Source organism: Rutidosis leptorrhynchoides, chromosome 4 (genome assembly GCF_046630445.1).
Source record: "Rutidosis leptorrhynchoides isolate AG116_Rl617_1_P2 chromosome 4, CSIRO_AGI_Rlap_v1, whole genome shotgun sequence".
Taxonomy (NCBI): Eukaryota; Viridiplantae; Streptophyta; class Magnoliopsida; order Asterales; family Asteraceae; genus Rutidosis; species Rutidosis leptorrhynchoides.
In genome coordinates, this window is record NC_092336.1 from 71,265,909 (window position 1) to 71,281,711 (window position 15,803).

Below are 15,803 nucleotides of genomic sequence, written 5' to 3' on the forward strand. Positions count from 1 at the left end.
CGGTTGTAAAGGAAAGCGTTGAACAAGCAACTGTTAAGGCAATGTCCCCTGACATGCTTTTAATTATGGTCTATAACGTGTCGGACGCAATTACTATCCTTGGTAGGAGCAATAGTAAAGCTCACCCTTATAATTTTTCGGTCTGGCACAAGGTCCTGTCTTTGACCACTATGCAACCACCGTTCTTACGGTTGACACCCGATTTAGTTCAGGTGACCTAATGATTTCCAGGTGAATTCCTAGGATTTTACGTTCAATGGTAATGAACGCATTGAAAATAGGGTTTTCAGAAAACAAATCGGTTTGTAATTTTGATCAAAATATTTTTCTCGTTCAAGCTCGAGTTTAGATATCATTAAATTCCATGAGTTTGAATTCTCAATCTTTAAGGTCAATCTCTAGGATTGAGTGATATCAGTCTTAAAAGCTGATTTTTAATCTTTAAGGAGATTATCCTTTCTGGAGATCTGATTCATTAGTCTTGTCCAGCTAATTTGCATGGTGCCCCCCATTGTACGAGATAAATCCTTCTCATGGTTAGGATAAATCTGACCACTTGGCGACCCTGTTTAATGCTGAGGTCCGTGGATTTCCTGCTGATTTTAGTGATGATTTTTCTAGATTTTTCGTCAACCTACAGCTGGTCTGAACGACAACTTCATGACCTAAATCAAGAAGCGCGTTTCTTTTTCGGAAGACTTTACTTCCTTTTAATGATGGAATTGATTCATCGTGTAGATCCATCTCTTCTTTTATTTCATCGGGTAAAACAGTTTAGTTTAGTCCAAAGCAAAAGTATTTTCAGTTATTTGTTACAGATATATGTGACATATGTTAAGATAACTTGGTAAATTTTCCCACACTTGGCTTTTATTTTCCTTTTTATCGTCCTCTATTCCATTTTAAATGAATTTTAACATTTTAGTTTGTTTCTCAATTTATGTCCTTTCCGAGGTAACAATAATTTCGGTGTTAAAACCTAGTTTTATCGTTCATAAATATGTATAAACATGATTTTGAGTTCATTTAATTGAAAATTTTTTTAAAAATTTTACTAGAATTGGGTAGTTAGTATATAAGACTAGGGCTGTTCTTTATTATCAGATAGCACTAGATTCTAATACAACTACTGCTTTACTAGTATTTTTAATGGTAACCAAGTGTTTAAGATAAAAATTTTAAAATCCGAAAGAATTTAACCCCTTCCCACACTTAAGATCTAGCAATGCCCTCATTTGCAAGAAATCAGTAACAATTTAAATTATTGAGGGTGATTAGTGTGAAAATGATTAAATTTTACCAAAGTTTCCAAATATATTGGCGTTTGTTTGCTGAATGATAAATGGTGCACATCATTTGTTCATTCCGTCTTGTTGTTATTTCACATATATTTTGCATCTTGTCGTCAAAATTAGTTGCTTTTGCTGAACTTAATGCCAGTCTTTGAAAATGCGTTGTTTTACCCTGTTGTGTACATAAGATAAACTGCAAACATATATACATATTTTTGAAGTTTGGTATATTACTCCACATTCAAAAATTATTAAAATCTAAGAATAAAAGTTAGATAATTATAAAAATGATTACAATATTAACAAAAGTATTAAACATATCAATAATTACAAATTAAAAAAAAAAAATAATAAGTAAACTAAGGATGATATTGGTACCAATAGGGGTTCCAGGCATAACCATAAGTGCTATAGAATGCTTCGGCAGGGTCATACGTAGGATATGGTGGCTGCATCTCTATAGACCAAGGAGGGAAGATGGGTTTCGGTGTAGGAATATAGTTTCTACCTATATGTTGGCAATGAGCTATGATCTGGTTCTGATGAACTTGCCAATCTTCAAATGCTCTCTGTCTAGCATTTTCGTATTCCTGAGAAGCTATAAACCTATGCATTTCTTGCATCTCATTCCCCCCTCCTACATTACCTTGCTGTTGGTTTCTCTCCACCTGTGGATGTCTACCATGGTATCGTACTGCGGCGTTATTTCGCCTCTTCAAAACTTTCGCACCATGGTATACATTTAAACCTATAGTATCGCGGGGTTCCGGCTCTTCTACTAATAATCCCCCCCGACTTATATCCACACCGAGATATTCACCAATCAAAGTAATAAAAATACCACCTCCTATTATGCTATGTGGTCGCATCCCCCGAACCATAGCTGATAAATAATAACCCACACAATATGGTATACTTACAGCGCTTTGTGGGTCTCGAATACACATATGGTAAAACAAATCCTGTTCATTTACTTTTTCCTTGTTTTTACCCCTTTGTGTAATCGAATTAGCTAAAAACCTATGTATCACTCTTAATTCGGCTCTATCTATATCCAAATAAGAGTAATTTCCCCCTTTGAAACGGTGATGGCTTGTCATTTGACTCCACACACCGTGTGTATCAAAATTTTCATCTATCTTTCTACCGTTTAGTATCAATCCTCTACAATCGGCAGACGCTAACTCATCAGGCGTATATATACATAAAGCCTGAGCCATGTCCAGTAAAGACATGTGGCGCATCGAACCGCCTAACAAAAATCTAATAAAAGAACGATCGGTTAAACTAGCTACCCGATCATTCAACTCTATACTACATAACAATTCTTCACACCATACTTTATATACAGGTCTACGTATGGTGAATAAATGTACCCAGTCATTAAAAGAAGAATTACCATACCTCTGTACAAGTAATTCCCTAATTGGCCCGGCCAATTCTACAGCTTCTAAGGGTCCCCATTCTATGACCCTCGGTACCTCAACAACCTTAGAATGAAGAGTATGCAAACCCCTTTGATATTTTGGATAATCTATCCAAAGTCTGTCAAATCTCAGGTTCGGGTGCAACTCTTCCAAGTGCATATCAGAAAAGGTCATGACTGGATGAGGTATATCCTGCTTGTAGTAGTTATCCACCTCCTGTTGTTCCAAATTCTCAGCAGGAGCATTGCGGGCTTGGGATGAAGATTCACCCCTTTCATTCTGCAAAACACATCAAACACAATTTTTGTGCATCCAAATATGCATTAGTGTCAGCAAAATCATCAATCAAAATAATTACAATGACATTATCAATTTATATCAAACTTAAGCTCATTTTCATATTTTCATCAAATCTACACTTTTTCAAATAAGCATATACGAAAATGTTCGCCAAGTTCATAAGCATTCAACTCAAATAACATGTCAAAATAATCATTACTAGCAATTAAACAAGTCTCAAATGGCATTATCTTTCAAAAATCAAGTTCATGAATTTTAGACTTGAAAAAGTCCACTTTAATTCTCAGAATCATGTTTAGGCTCAAAGTTTGGATCATTTAACTACCTAAATATGTTACACTACTTAATTTAGCAACAATTCATGACAAAAATCGGCCATAACCTGTTTATATCAAAAAGCCCCAAATTGCTCAAGAACACAAACCCTAGATTATTCAAAATTTGAAGTTTAAGGCTTCTAATCATGTTAAACAGCATCAATCTAGGTTATACAAGCATAATACATAAACAATTTAAGCATAATTACACTAAAAAGCATCAAAATCAAATTGGAAAAAAAATGACTCAAGAACACCAAATTTCGGATTAAATGGTGTTTAGGTGTAGAAATTTACCGTTTTTCTTGAGTAATTCTTAGATAGCATCCTTCTCAACATGATTTTAGCAAAAGATTTGGTGATTAACGGTTAAAAATTGGGATTTTTGGGGTGTTTTTGGGTGGTTTTTCGGGGTTTTTTCGTGCAGAATTCGCAGTATTTTTTGCTGTTGTTTGAGTTGTGTGGTGCACTAATCTGTGTTTTTACGTTTTATTTTTTTCTGTAAATTGGTCCCTCCGCGAGTCGAGGGGATTTACCCTCCAAACTCCGCGAGTCGCGGAGTTTGGTATATATATTTTTTTTTTTATAATCATTAACTTATTAAAACAATTAAGTAATTAATTTTAAAATTTTGTTTCCCTTGTTATTTAGGTCGAGGTCGTTTCGGATCGATGTCCTAGTCCGTCCTTCGACAAAATTTTAAAATTTGTCTTTTTGTAGCGATTGTTTTAAAAGCTAAGATTTTAGGGTTTTTTCAATGTTTTTGGCATACTTTAATTCAATAAGATTAAAAATAATGATAATAAAAGTTCTCGTCCCTCCCTCGGGTAAAGCAATTTCGGTTCAAAGACCTAGTCTTCAACTTACGACGAATTTTAAAAATCATATTCTTAACTTAATGAGATAAAGTAAATTTTTGTTTTTAAATTCACACAACTTAAATATAAAATTCAAAATTATTATTAAAAATTCACACCAAACTTAAAATTTAAAATGCATAAAATTAAAATTTTATATTTTAAAAATTAAAAGTTCACACCAAACTTAATTTAAAAATTCAAAAATTCATATCAAACTTATATTAATTTTTCAAATATTTACAATTTTAAATATATTGTTTTTATAAAGTTTACAATATTAATTTAAGATTTAAATATTAATTTTAAAAACATGGTAAAAATAAAATTAAAAATCTTTTTGTCTTTTTATCCCACTTTAATCAATCAAATATTATCAAAAATATGCGTCCCTCTTTTCGGTAAAGTAATTTCAGTTCCAAGACCTAATTTAACTCATGACGAATTTTTGAAATATTTTGGGTTGATTGTTTAAAGATATTTATACCTTAAGAATAAACGTTAAATTTCGCAGTGATGTAATAAATTTTTGAATGATATCAATAATTTCGGTCGCCAAACCTAATTTTATTCAATACCAATTTAATACTTTTTAGCGAACAAATTAGCGTTTATTATCAAAAGGTTAAAAATAAAAATAAAAATAAAAACTGTACAGACATACCTGTGAAATAGATTTCTTAGTTATATGATCTATCACATTCATAAGATAGTCGGTTTAATTGGTTTTCCATGGCTGCATAGGCGTAACCTCGAGCATTCAGTGTCTTTTCTTCTAAACATATGAACGGTCCGTCTCTGCATAAAGTAACAAATTCGGTATTTGAATAGGTTTGATTATTTGAACATTTACCTCCATGTGACCATTTTCCGCATTTGTGACATCGTTCTAAGTGTCGTGCTCTTCTTTTCGCTGCGGATTTTGATTTTCCTTTACCAAATTGTAACTTATTATCTTCGCATCTGGATTCTTTTCTAACTCCGTCCATTCTTTCTCTGATTACTGATACTATTTCACTCGGTAGTATGTCATTATTACGTTTAGTGATCAAAGCGTGTAGCATTAGACCATGGTTTAGTTCACAGGCAGTCTTCATTTTGTAAAAACCTAAAAAAAATAAAAATTCAGAATGGGGGGAGAAGACTAGTTCTTTAGGGTCTGCTAGGGAAAGACCATTCGGGTTCCATTTTCGAGAACTACACGAAAACAGACAATCTAACTCTAACAGAAATACATATTATCCTTTAAAGACTTGATTCTCCCCACACTTAGTTAGCTGTGGTGTCGAAATTGTGATTAACTTCGTTGTCGACTTCCATCGGACCATGTATGTAATGTTTAACTCTGTGACCATTAACTTTAAATTCAATCCCATTTGAATTTATCAATTCTATCGTTCCGTATGGGAAAACTCTTTTGACTATGAATGGTCCAGACCATCTTGATTTCAATTTTCCAGGAAATAGCTTGAATCGTGAATTGAAAAGAAGAACTCTGTCTCCTTCTTTAAATTCTTTTGAACTTCTGATTCTTTTATCATGCCATTTCTTCGTTCTTTATTTATAGATTAACGAATTTTCGTATGCTTCATGTCTTAATTCTTCTAATTCGTTTAGTTGACTTAATCGTAGACGTCCAGCTTCATGTAAATCAAGATTACATGTTTTCAAAGCCCAAAATGCTTTGTGTTCAATTTCTACTGGAAGATGACATGATTTTCCATAAACAAGTCTAAAAGGTGTGGTTCCAATTGGAGTTTTGTAGGCTGTTCTAAAAGCCCAGAGTGCATCCTCCAATTTAATGGACCATTCCTTCGGATTTGATCCTACGGTTTTCTCTAGAATACGTTTTAAAGCTCGGTTGGTATTTTCAACTTGTCCACTTGTTTGTGGATGATATGCGGTGGAGATTTTATGAGTTACTCCATATCTTTTAAGAACTTTCTCAAGTTGATTATTACAGAAATGAGTACCCCGATCACTTATTAAAGCTTTCGGTGTTCCAAACCTTGCAAAAATACGTTTTAAAAAGTTGACTACAACTCGTGCATCGTTAGTTGGGAGAGCTTGTGCTTCCGCCCATTTAGATACATAATAAATGGCTACGAGTATATATAGATTATTATGAGATTTTGGAAATGGACCCATAAAGTCAATACCCCAAATGTCAAATACTTCACATACTTGGATGACATTTTGTGGCATTTCATCACGTTGACTTATTTTTCCGGCCCTTTGACATGCATCACAGGATTTGCAAAGAAGGTGTGCGTCTTTGTAAATTGTAGGCCAATACAATCCAATTTCATAAACTTTTCTTGCTGTTAGTTGAGGCCCATAATGCCCTCCTGTTGGTCCTGTGTGACAATGGTTTAAAATTTTACTAGCTTCATCTCCAAATACACATCGGCGTATTATTCCATCGGGACAACTTTTAAACAGATGTGGATCTTCCCAAAAATAGTGTTTTATATCACTGAAGAATTTCTTTCGTCTTTGGTACGATAATCCTTTTTCAAGGAATCCACAAACTAAGTAGTTTGCATAGTCTGCAAACCATGGGATTTCTTTATAATCTATCTTCAATAGATATTCATCAGGAAAGTTGTCTTGTATGGCCGATTCATTTAGAACTTCTAACTCAGGATTTTCAAGACGAGAAAGATGATCAGCGGCGAGATTTTCTGCTCCTCTTTTATCTCGGATTTCAATATCAAACTCTTGTAAGAGTAAGATCCAACGGATTAATCTTGGTTTAGCATCTTGTTTTGAAAATAGGTATCTAAGAGCAGAATGGTCGGTATAGACCACCGTTTTTGCTAGAACGAGATATGATCGAAATTTGTCAAAAGCAAAGACAATAGCAAGGAGTTCTTTTTCAGTAGTTGTATAGTTTGTTTATGCTCCTTGTAACGTCTTACTAGCATAATATATAGGTTGAAATCGTTTTTCAATCCTTTGTCCTAAAACGGCTCCCATTGCAAAATCACTTGCATCGCACATTAGTTCAAATGGTAGATTCCAATTTGGTGTTATCATGATCGGTGCATTAGTGAGTTTTTCTTTAAGAATATTAAAAGATTTGATACATTCATCTGAAAAGATGAATGGCGCATCCTTTTCTAGGAGTTTATTCATAGGAGTGGCAATTTTAGAAAAATCTTTTATGAAACGTCGGTAAAAACCGGCATGCCCTAGAAAACTCCTAACTCCTCTAACATTGGTGGGATGTGGAAGTTTAGCAATTACATCTACTTTAGCTCTATCCACTTCAATTCCTTCTTTTGAAATTTTATGTCCAAGAACGATGCCTTCTTTAACCATGAAATGGCATTTCTCCCAATTAAGTACTAGATTTGATTGTTCGCATCTAATTAGCATTCGTTCCAGATTAACTAGACATGATTTAAATGTATCACCGAAGACTGAAAAGTCATCCATGAATACTTCCATGCATTCTTCTATCATGTCGTGAAAAATCGCCATCATGCACCTTTGAAAGGTTGCAGGGGCGTTACAAAGTCCAAATGGCATGCGTTTGTAAGCAAAAGTACCATAAGGGTACGTGAATGTGGTTTTCTCTTGGTCCTCGGGTGCTATTGGAATTTGAAAATATCCGGAAAATCCATCTAGAAAACAATAGTAACTATTTCCGGCTAATCTTTCCAACATTTGATCTATGAAAGGTAAGGGAAAGTGATCTTTTCTGGTGGCGTCATTTAATTTTCTATAATCAATACATACACGCCATCCTGTTACAGTCCTAGTAGGAATAAGCTCATTTTTCTCATTTGTAATGACAGTCATGCCACCCTTCTTAGGTACGCATTGAACTGGGCTTACCCATGGACTATCAGAAATTGGATAAATTAAACCTGCATCTAGCAGTTTAATAATCTCTTTCTTAACTACATCTTGCATATTAGGATTTAGTCTTCGTTGGCGTTGCACATACGTTTTATGACCTTCTTCCATAAGGATTTTATGTGTGCAATACGAAGGACTTATGCCTTTGATATCATGAATCTTCCATGCAATAGCTGGTTTATGAGCTTTTAAAGCAAAAATGAGTTGTGATTTCTCATTTTCAGTAAGAGAAGACGATATTATTACAGGTAATTCAGATTCACCATGTAAATAAGCGTATTCCAAATGGTTTGGAAGTGGCTTTAACTCTAATTTCGGAGGTTCTTCTATCGATGATTTATATCGATATCTGTCTTCTTCTTTTAGCATTTGAATTTCTTCTGTTGTTGGTTCATATCCATTAGCTATAAGTGTAGTTAACATTTCAGCTTCATCAATTGGTTCATTACCTTCTCCTAAAGAACATTCTCCTGTTCCTTGTAATTCTGGAAATTCTTCTAATAATTCTGCATGTGCATCTATAGTTTGAATATAATAACATGTATCATCTGCAGATTGTGGTTGTTGCATTGCTCTATCAACTGAAAAGGTAACACTCTCATCCTCTATACTTAGGGTCAGTTTTTTACCGAACACGTCTATCATTGCTTTAGCCGTGTTTAAGAATGGTCTTCCTAATATGAGAGGAACTTGAGAATCTTCTTCCATGTCCAAAACAACAAAATCTACTGGAAATACTAAAGTACCAACTTTAACTAGCATGTTCTCCATTATCCCTCTAGGATATTTTATTGATCTATCGGCTAGTTGTATGCTTATTCTTGTTGGTTTCAATTCTCCAAGGTCTAGTTTAGCGTATAGTGAATACGGCATTAGATTTATACTAGCACCTAAGTCTGTCAATGCTTTTATTGAACTAAGACTACCCAGAAAACATGGAATTGTGAAACTTCCTGGATCAGATAATTTTTCTGGTATCTTATTCAACAGCACTGCTGAACAATTAGCATTCATAGTAACAGCCGAGAGTTCTTCCATTTTCTTTCTATTTGAGATTAGATCTTTCAAGAATTTAGCATATCTTGGCATTCCTGAAATCACATCAATGAAAGGAAGATTTACATTTATCTGTTTAAACATATCCAAGAATTTGGATTGCTCGGCTTCAAGTTTCTCTTTCTTCATTTTACTCGGGTAAGGAAGTGGTGGTTGGTATGGTTTAACATAAGGTTTATCCTTAACTGTGTTATTTTCATTAACCTTTTCAACTACCGGTTCTTTTTCCTTATCTTGATCAGGTTGTGGTTCTTGTGGAGTAGGAATGGCTTCATCAGAAGTTACAGGTATTTCAGGTGATTTAAGTGTTGTACCACTTCTTGTGGTAATGACTTTAGCTGTTTCATTCCGGGGGTTAGCAGATTTTGAATAGAAGCTTGTTGATTTCTAGGTTACTTACTTCTTGTTCCAGATTTTGAATAGAAGCTTGTTGATTTCTAAATGCTTGAGCATTTTGTTCATTTGTTTGTTTTTGAGATGTGAAAAACTGCGTTTGAGTTTCAACTAGCTTCGTCATCATATCTTCTAAATTCGGCTTTTTATCATCGGTTTGTTGTGGTGGTTTGTTTTGAAAATTAGGTCTTTGCTGATTATAAGTATTATTGGATACTTGTTGATTGCTAGGACCTTGTTGGTTGTTGTATGGAATATTTCGGTTATAATTCTGGTTTTGATTGTAAATTGGTCTTGGCGGTTGATAATTATTCTGATAATTATTTCCAGGCCTTTGGTTTATGTATGAAATATTCTCTCTTTGTTCCATTGTTAATTCAATACTGAGACAATCTTTTGTCAAATGTGGTCCTCCACACTGCTCACAACTAATTCGTATTGAGTGAATATCCTTAGTCATCTTTTCCATTCGTCTCTCCACAGCATCTATCTTTGCGGAAATGGAATCTAAGTCATGGCTAGAATCGGCTCTAGCTGCTTTAGATGATCTAACGATATCTTTTTCTTGGTGCCACTCATGTGAGTGGGAAGCAGTGTTATCAATAATTTTGTAAGCATCAGTTTCGGTTTTCTTCATAATAGAACCACCAGCTGCTATATCTATGTCTTTTCTTGTAGTGATGTCGCATCCTTGGTAGAATATTTGTACTATTTGACAGGTGTCTAAACCATGTTGCGGACATCCTCTTAATAACTTTCCATATCTAGTCCACGCCTCATATAGAGTTTCATTTGGTTTCTGTGTAAACGTAACAATTTCTGCTTGAAGTCTTACGGCTTTAGATGCAGGAAAGAATTGTTTAAGAAATTTGTCAACTAAAACATCCCATGTATCGATCGCCCCTTCAGGTAACGATTCCAACCAATCTTTGGCTTCTCCCTTTAAAGTCCAGGGAAATAACATGAGATATATCTGTTCATCCTCCACTTCTCGTATTTTAAATAGTGTGCAGATCCTATTAAAGGTACGTAGATGTTCATTTGGATCTTCCTTCGGCGCACCACTAAATTGGCACTGATTAGTTACCATGTGTAGGATTTGTCCTTTGATTTCATAATCTGGCGCATTAATGTCTGGATGAGTAATTGCGTGACCTTGGCCAGTGCGTTTAGCTCTCATTCGGTCTTCCATACTTAAAGGTTCCAGATTCTCCATAATTGAATTTGTTGAATCGGTATCACTAGATGATTCTGATTTAATGGTTCGTTCCTCAACAATCTCTGTTTGAATGATTGGTGGCTCCGGAGGAAAGTTTAATGGTTCAGGATCTACGAACCGTTCCTGAATATTTTCCGAATTCTCAATTGTGAGGTTGGGTTCAAAAAATGGATTATCGGAAATTTGAACTGAAGTACTTGGTCGACTGGATGACGATTCTAAAGAAAAATCAACGGCGGTTATATTTGCTAAATGTCTTGATCTAGTTACAGGTGGTGAACGTACAAAAGGTGATGAACGTCTTGCTCGGTGCATTCACTGAATATCCTATTAGTTTTTAAAAAGGAAAGAAAAATTATAATAAGTTATCCAATCAATAGACTTTTCTGATTTTGCCCACGTTTCGAATAGCCAAAAGATGCAGCAGAGGGGCAGGATTCGTTTGGTCTCAATATAATTGAGGACTGTTTGGCTCCAATAACCCGGTCCACGTACAAATCCAACTATTACTACGAACCAGAAAATTTTGATGTCTATCAATTTAACCACTTAAAATAAATTTTCGTAATTTTAAGAAATTTAGATAAGAAGTAGAATAAAAATCTATGTCCTAAAACTAGAATAGCGATAAATAAGAAAGAAAAAGAGTTCGTCGAAAAAGGTCGAAAAAGAAAAAAAATGTTGAAAAATAAAAGGTGACGGAAAAATAAAAGAAACTTATAAAACTTAAAAATACTTGACTAACCTAATCTTATTACTACAACTAACTTAAAATTATAATCGCAAATTGAAATTACTAATTGGAATGATAATTGATACATAGTAAAAGGTCTAAAAATATTAAAGCTTACAGGAAAAACTAAATACCAAATGGAAATAACTTAAAAAGAAACTAAAACTTAAAAAGGCGTCGCAAAATTTTAAAGTACCTAAATCTTAGTCTAAAGAAAAAGCACTTAAGGAATTCTACGGCAAAGCCTAAAAATCTAGGAGTAAAAATAACTATAGCAAAAACTAAGTTTAAAATTAAATATGAGAGAAAAATACAAATATTATGCTACAACGATTAAAAAGGGACAAAATATAAAAATATACAAAAAGTTGTAAAAAGTACAATTTTTATAAAAATATTATTTTTATATTATTTATTTAATAAAACTATTAATTTTACAATTTAATAAAACTTAATAAACTAAAATATAAATTAAATAAAACTTAAATTAAAATAAAACTTAATTATAATATTAATAATAATTAGGGTTAATAATAATAATAATAATTAATAATCCGTAATAAATGCTGAATTAGGGCTTCTGTCCGTGTGTCAGGTTCACTCCGCGAGTTGCGGTAATTTATAAAGAAAACCCCGCGAGTCGCGGGGTTCAGAAATTCAGATGACAGTTTTAAATTCGACGCGTTTTTTCTTTATTTATTTTTTTTTATTTTCTGTTTTTAATTTTTTCTATAAATAAAAGATATTTAATAAAACTTATATTTTTATAAATTAAAATAAAAATAAAGAAACTTATAAAACTTAAATATTTAACAAAATCTTAAAAAATACTTATATTTTTGTTTTTCTTTTTATAATTTTGAATAATTAAAACGTATTTTTACAAAAGCGACTTTTAATAAAAGTTAACTAAAAATCTTCTTTCTTTTTTTTATTAGCGTTCCGCTTCCGGCTTTTAAGAGATTTCCCCGGCAGCGGCGCCAAAAATACTTGATGTGCAGCGGGGAGTTTATAAAATAGTTTATATTTTACTAGGAAAAACTATTAAATACGATACAATTTTACACAAGATATTTATTTATTTATAGAATGGATATACTTAAACCTTGCTACAACACTTATAGGCAGTGTACCTAATCGTACAGTAGTGTAGTTTTTAGTAAGTCCGGTTCGTTCCACAGGGAAATCTTTAAACAAAGCTCAACGCTATATTAGTTTACTTTTATAAAAATACAAATATATATATAAGTAATATTATTATTATAAAGGGGGGTTTTTACCGTTTAATGACCGGTTTGTCGATTTTAAGACTTTAGTCGCAGTTAAAACCTAATGTAAAATATTAAATAAATAAAAGACTTAATTTAAAGCGTAAAGTAAATAACGATAATGAAATTGCGAATAATAAAAGTGCGATAAAATAAAATTGCGATAATTAAAAAGTACGATAATTAAAAGTGCGATTAAATAACAATAAATAAAAGTGCGATAATTAGAAGTGCAATTAAATATAAAATGAAGGAAATTAAATATGAAATAAAAGAATTATGCTTATTTAAACTTCCGTAATCATGATGTTTGACGTGTTAATTTTAGTTTTATGCCCATGGGTTAATTGTCCTTTGTCCTGGATTATTTAATATGTCCGTCTGGTTTTTGTCCATAACAGTCCATCAGTCATAAATATAAAGTGCGAGTGTCCTCGTCAAATTATTATTATACCCGAAGTTAAATATTCCAACTAATTGGGGATTCGAATTGTAACAAGGTTTTAATACTTTGTTTAATGAATACACCAGGTTATCGACTGCGTGTAAACCAAGGTTTTACTACTTTGTTAACAATTACACCAATTACCCTTGAATGTAATTTCACCCCTGTTTTAATTATTCTAGTGGCTATTAATCCATTCCCGTGTCCGGTTAAATGAACGATTATTCGTGCATATAAATACCCAGCCCATCGTGTCCGATCGAGTGTATATGGTAATTTATAGGGACGCCCAATTGTAAATCTTTATATTAACATTAACAAACTATCATTTAGTTAAACAAATATAAAGCCCATTAATAGCTCATAGTCTAATTTCCACAAGTGTCGTTCTTTTGTCCAAACCCCAATTATGGTACAAAGCCCAATTACCCAATTTTAGTAATTAGCCCAACATCATGATTACTTCGTTTTAAATAAGCATAATAATAACTTAGCTACGAGACATTAATATAAAAAGGTTGAACATAACTTACAATGATTAAAAATAGCGTAGCGTTACACGGACAGAATTTCGACTTACACCCTTACAACATTCGCTAACATACCCTTATTATTAGAATTATAATTAAAATTAAAATATAAATTATAAATTATATATATATATATATATATCGTATATATGAGAGAAGAGAGAAAAAGATTATTAATTTTGATCAGAATTCGGTTGGCTTTATAGGCAGTTTTCAAATTTAGGGCTCCGCGACTCGCGGCATATTTTGCCTTCAAACTCCGCGAGTCGCGGAGTTTGAAATTCCAGCTCACACTTTGGAGTCTTTCTCTGCCGACAGTTTTTATAAATATAATATATATATAATTAATATAATTAATTATATATTATATTATATTTATATGCATAGTTAACTTGTAATTTTTAGTCCGTTGCGTCGAGCGTTAAGAGTTGACTCTGCTCCCGGTTCCGGATTTTCGAACGTCCTTGCGTACAATTTAATATCTTGTACTTTGCATTTTGAATCTTGTACTCTTGTAATTTCGAGACGTTTCTTATCAATAATTGGAACCTTTTTGATTGTCTTTTGTACTTTTGAGCTTTTTGGTCGTTTGCGTCTTCAATTCGTCGAATCTGTCTTTTGTCTTCACCTTTTATTATTTAAACGAATATCACTTGTAAATAGAACAATTGCAACTAAAAGCTTGTCTTTCTTGAGGAATAATGCTATGAAATATATGTTCGTTTTTAGCATTATCAATAACTCTTTCATTCTATATAATCTCTAAAAATATCAAGAAAATATTTTCTTAATGATTCGGTCTTTTTCGAGGTATTCTGGTAATTTGACAAGTCAGATTGTGCTATTACCATTTCTTTCTTAGAACATTAGTTATGTTCATCTGAAACTTCATACCTACGAATTCTGGACCATTATCCGCTTGACTTAAGGTCGGGAAGAGAAAACGAAAGCATGAAGCTCCGAAATATAATGGAGAATATAAAGCCCGATAACAACCCCGAAATTACAAACCGTGTATATCAATGCGTATAGCAATATAAAGACACGGGAGAATGAAAAACACTATAACCCCAAGGTAATAGTAGAAGAAAATAACTTCCTCTGGTGGCAGATGAAAAAGAAGAATGAAGGATACGATAGCCAGGAAAATATCAAGAATCAGAACTAGATTAAGCATTTTCACAATCTATTGGGATGTATGAAATAATAAAGAAGATTATAGGAGTGTTGAAAATAAATGAAATGGAAGAGGTCAATTTATAGCAAAATATCGGACGCAGCAATAGAGGCAGGTTACGCATTTAATCAAAGAAAATCCTAATTTCCGCAAATTCTGAAAAATCAAATCTTATTTAAATTATGAAGATTTTCTATTCCTTAAAATCCGGAAATCAATCGTTACTACATCAAGAGATAAGACGCATCTCTATTCTCCATTTCACTTGATTACGATAACTTCTCTCATACGCTTCGAGTAATTGGATTATTTTATCCATATTATTCAAACATAGATAAAACTCTATTATCAACTCATATTCGTCATTAAAACATTTTTATTGTTAGCCATGACGACCTCACTCAAATTTCGGGACGAAATTTCTTTAACGGGTAGGTACTGTGATGACCCGGAAATTTCTGACCAAATTTAAACTTAATCTTTGTATGATTAACATTTCCGACACGATAAACAAAGTCTGTAAAACTGAATCTCAAAATTTTTGAACTACTTTTATATATTTAAATACCCTTCGGTTGTTTTTGATGATTCGCGAACAATTATATGTAAATAGATACATATATACTATAACTTGTAAAGGTAACAATGTATTAATTATTTGATACCGTACATTAAACTTATTGGTTTAAATATCTATTTGAATATATATGATAATTTGAAATATTTATTATTAAAATTTATTTATAAATAACTTCCAATGTGTATTTAAAAACTGATTTATATATATTAAAAAGATATATACATATATATAATTTCAAGTTATTTAGTAAACGATAGTAACATTTTCAAATTGCTACAGTACCCAAAATGCTACAGTGTTTTTGAAAATCACTATTTGCTACAGTGAAATTGACTTTGCTAC